This window comes from Callithrix jacchus, chromosome 6 (assembly GCF_049354715.1).
Source record: "Callithrix jacchus isolate 240 chromosome 6, calJac240_pri, whole genome shotgun sequence".
Taxonomy (NCBI): domain Eukaryota; kingdom Metazoa; phylum Chordata; class Mammalia; order Primates; family Cebidae; genus Callithrix; species Callithrix jacchus.
In genome coordinates, this window is record NC_133507.1 from 152,081,144 (window position 1) to 152,085,268 (window position 4,125).

The 4,125-nt window shown below is 40.5% G+C and overlaps 1 non-coding gene across 1 annotated transcript; it reads left to right on the forward strand.

The window, feature by feature from the left end:
* Positions 1-2,685: 2,685 nt before the first annotated feature.
* Positions 2,686-2,792, forward strand: LOC118154914 (U6 spliceosomal RNA). The gene has a single exon (XR_004745168.1). It is a non-coding gene; the product is annotated as a U6 spliceosomal RNA (small nuclear RNA).
* The last annotated feature ends 1,333 nt before the right edge of the window (positions 2,793-4,125 follow it).

The following is a 4,125-nucleotide window of genomic DNA, read 5'->3' on the forward strand; positions in this document are numbered from 1 at the left end:
GAACAGGACTGACAGAACTGAACAGTCAAACACCTCCAGGTGGCAGAGAACCTGGTACACAACTTTCTGTACAGGAATCAAGTTTACACAGGCTTCTTGAGAATTCCGTTAAAAAAAATTCAGTGGAAAAAATACACAAAATAATAGCTTTAAAGTTAAACAAAGATTGACAATGTAATTGCATAGAATACTTTCATTGTTCTCAGTGTAGACTACTATTTTTCATGTAGTACTATTTTCATTATATAAATATTAATATATATATATATATATTTAAGACAGAGTCTCGCTGTGTTGTCTAGGCTGGAGTGCAGTGGTGCTATCTCAGCTCACTGCAATCTGCACCTCCTGGGTTCAAGTGATTCTCTTGCCTCAGCCTCCTGAGTAGCTGGGATTACAGGCATGTGCCACCACACCTGGCTAATGTTCATATTTTTAGTAGAGATGGGGTTTCACCATATTGGTCAGAATGGTCTTGAACTCCTAACCTCGTGATCTACCTGCCTCGGCCTCCCAAAGTGCCGGAATTACAGACATGAGCCACCGTACCCAGCCTAGAACTTCTTAAATATTTGATCCACTGCTTTAGAAAAACAAGAAAACCCCTACCTCTTGACTTTTGAGCTCTTATCCTGCCCGGGATGCCTCGGGAATAAATCTTACAGTGATTTCGTTGTCTGTACTGCAGTCACTACCCCCACACTCCCCACCTTCCCCCTATGATATGGGAAGTCCTGGACAGGCTCTAGGAGATCGGGAGATTGTTCTTCCCTTGCCATAAAGAACACAATAGAAAGAGCACAATCACACTGAAGACATGGCTTCCTTCTCTGCATCTCTATGGCACTGTACAAACTCACCTGAATTCCAAGGCTCCATAACTACCCAACGAAATTTAAACACTTTAGAGGAGACAACAGCAAGACAGAAATTTGCTTGTTAACAATTATAGTAGCACAGATTCTCTGGGGGTTACCTCTGACATAAGTAGACATAACAAAGCAAGACTTCTTCCATTATCTTAGTTATCGTAATTTTGTTTTATTCTTGTATGTTGTATAAATCACTACATATTTTCAGAACATATCAGTTTCACTCCAGCCATGTCATCATTATCTTCCACTCCCTCCCCAACAGTTGCTAAAAAAGAACAGGGCAACTGGGTGCAGTGGCTCACTCATGTAATCCCAGCACTTTGGGAGGCCAGGGTGGGTAGATCACCTGAGGTCAGTAGTTCAAGACCAGCTTGACTAATATGGTGAAACCCCATCTCTACTAAAAATACAAAATTTAGCTGGGCATGGTGGCAGGCGCCTGTAGTCCCGCCTACTTGAGAGGCTGAGACAGGAGAGTTGCTTGAACCTGGGAGGTAGAGGTTGCAGTGAGCAGAGATCGTGCCATTGCACTCCAGCCTCGCTGACAGAGCAAGATTCTGTCTCAAAAAAGAACAGGGCTTCAGTTAGAAATAGTGTGCCTTGTCCAGGCAAAGTGGTTCAACCTATAATCCCAATACTACTTTGGGAGGCTGAGGTGGAAGGTTCATTGTGGCCAAGAGGTCAAGACCAGCCTGAGTAACATAGCAAGGCCCCATCTCTACCAAAAAAAATAATAATAATAATAGCCAGGTGTGGTGGCACACACCTGTAATCCCAGCTACCCAGGAGTCTAAGGTGAGAGGTTTACTTGTGCCCAGGAGGTCTAGGCTGCAGTGAGCCATAATTATGCCACTTTACTCCATCCTGGGACATAGAGTAAGAAGCTGTCTCTAAACAAAAGAAGGAAGGAAGGAAGGAAGGAAGGAAGGAAGGAAGGAAGGGAGGGAGGGAGGGAGGGAGGGAGGGAGGGAGGGAGGGAGGGAGGGAGGGAGGGAGGGAGGGAGGGAGGGAGGGAGGGAGAAAGGAAAGAAAGAAAGAGAAGAGGAGGAGGAGAAAAAAAAAAGAAATAGAAGTATCTTTAATGACATCTGTTTGCCCCATTACCTTCCACCCTATACAATAAGTAACCAACGGAAAAGAGGCTTTCCACAAAAGGTATGAAAGGCCTTTCAGACAGTTAGCAGTATACTAAACTCGGAATCCAGGATGCCAAATATAAATTAATGTGGGGGCCAGACTACCACGGATGATGTAATAAGCTTCACTTACAGCATACATTTTTTCAGTGATAAAGGAATTGTCTCTGAGGCTTTCAAAAAAGGAAATAGCCTTGTTATTGCATTTGCTATCTCCACCTTATTTTCCTTGAAGTGACTGAAAAAGATCTCACAGGAAACTTTCTTCTTCTGGACCACTGCAAACATCCTAAGGAAAAAAAATACAATGAGAAAATAAACATCAAGATTTCAAGATGCCTTCCCCAGCCAGAACACTCCAGGCCCAGATAACTTCACCTGTAAATTCTTCATTTAAGAAAGAATAAAACCAATCTTACACAACCTCTTCCAGTGAATAAAGAAAAAGGGAATGTGCCCTAACTCACTGGAAAAGGATAGCATAATCCTTATACACAAACCTGACAAAGACATTACAAAAATGAAAAGTACAGATTACTATCTCTCATGGACAGAGATGGGAAAACTGCAACAAAATATTAGCAAGTCAAATCCAGCAACAGGTAAAAATAATAATACATCATGACTAATTCCAGGAATGCAAGAATTCTTTAACATTTAAAAATCGGGAACTGGAGCTCGCTTCGGCAGCACATACACTAGAATTGGAAAAATACAGAGAAGATTAGCATGGCCCCTCCACTAGGATGACATGCAAATTTGTAAAGTGTTACATTAAAAAAAAAAAATCAGGAAATGTATATCACCAGATTGACAAAATAAAGGAGAAAAACATATGATAATTTCAATACACCCGGAAAAAGCTAAAATACAATAAAGTATCCGTTGATGATTTTTTAAGTCTCAGAAAACTAAGAAAAATATAATAAAGTATATAAGCAAACAAAACCTTATTGCTAACATTATACTTAAATGTGAAATGCTAAATACTTTCCCACTCAATTTGAGAACAAAACAAAGATGTCTACTGTCACCATTTCCATTTAACACTTACTAGAAATCCTAGACAATGTAATAAGGTGAGAAAAAAAAATAAAAAGAATAAACCTATAAGGGAGAAAATATAACTACCATTATTTGCAGATGACTATATACCTGAAAAATCTAAAGGAATGGATAAACTATTAGAATTAATTAATTTCGGTAAAGTGTCTGGATTCAAGGTTAATATGCAAAAATCAATTATATTTTTCTATAGGAAATAATGTTTTATATACAAGTTTAAATAAAAATAGAAAAACAGGCCAGGTGCAGTGGCTCATGCCTATAATCCCAGCACTTTGGGAGGCCGAGGCGGGTGGATCACGAGGTCAAGAGATTGAGACCATCCTGATCAACATGGTGAAACCCCGTCTCTACTAAATATATAAAAAATTAGCTGGGCATGGTGGCGCGTGCCTGTAATCCCAGCTACTCAGGAGGCTGAGGCAGGAGAATTGCCTGAACCCAGGAGGCGGAGGTTGCGGTGAGCCGAGATCGCGCCATTGCACTCCAGCCTGGGTAACAAGAGCGAAACTCCGTCTCAAAAAAAAAAAAAAAAAAATAGAAAAACAATATCCTTTTCAAAAGCATCAAAACCACCAACAATAAAGATAAATCTAATAAAAGATGTACAAGAAAGTTACACTGAAAATCACAAAACTTTTGCTGAGAGAAATTTAAGAAAGCTGAAATAAATGGAAAGGTATATTTGTGGATTGAAGACTAAATATTAATATGTAAGTCTGGGTGTGGTGGCTCACACCTGTAATCCCAGCACTTTGGGAGGCCAAGGCAGGCAGATCACGAGGTCAGGAGTTCGAGAACAGCCTAGCCAACATAGTGAAACCTCGTTTCTACTAAAAGTATAAAAAATTAGCTGGGCATTGTGGTGGGCACCTGTAATCCCAGTTACTAAGGAGGCTGAGGCAGGAGAATCACTTTAACCGGGAGGCAGAGGTTGCAGTGAGCTGAGATAGCACCACTGCACTCCAGCCCAGGCTACAGTGCAAGACTCTGTCTCAAAAAATACATTAATATGTAAATTCTCCCCAACTGATTGATAGATTTGATAT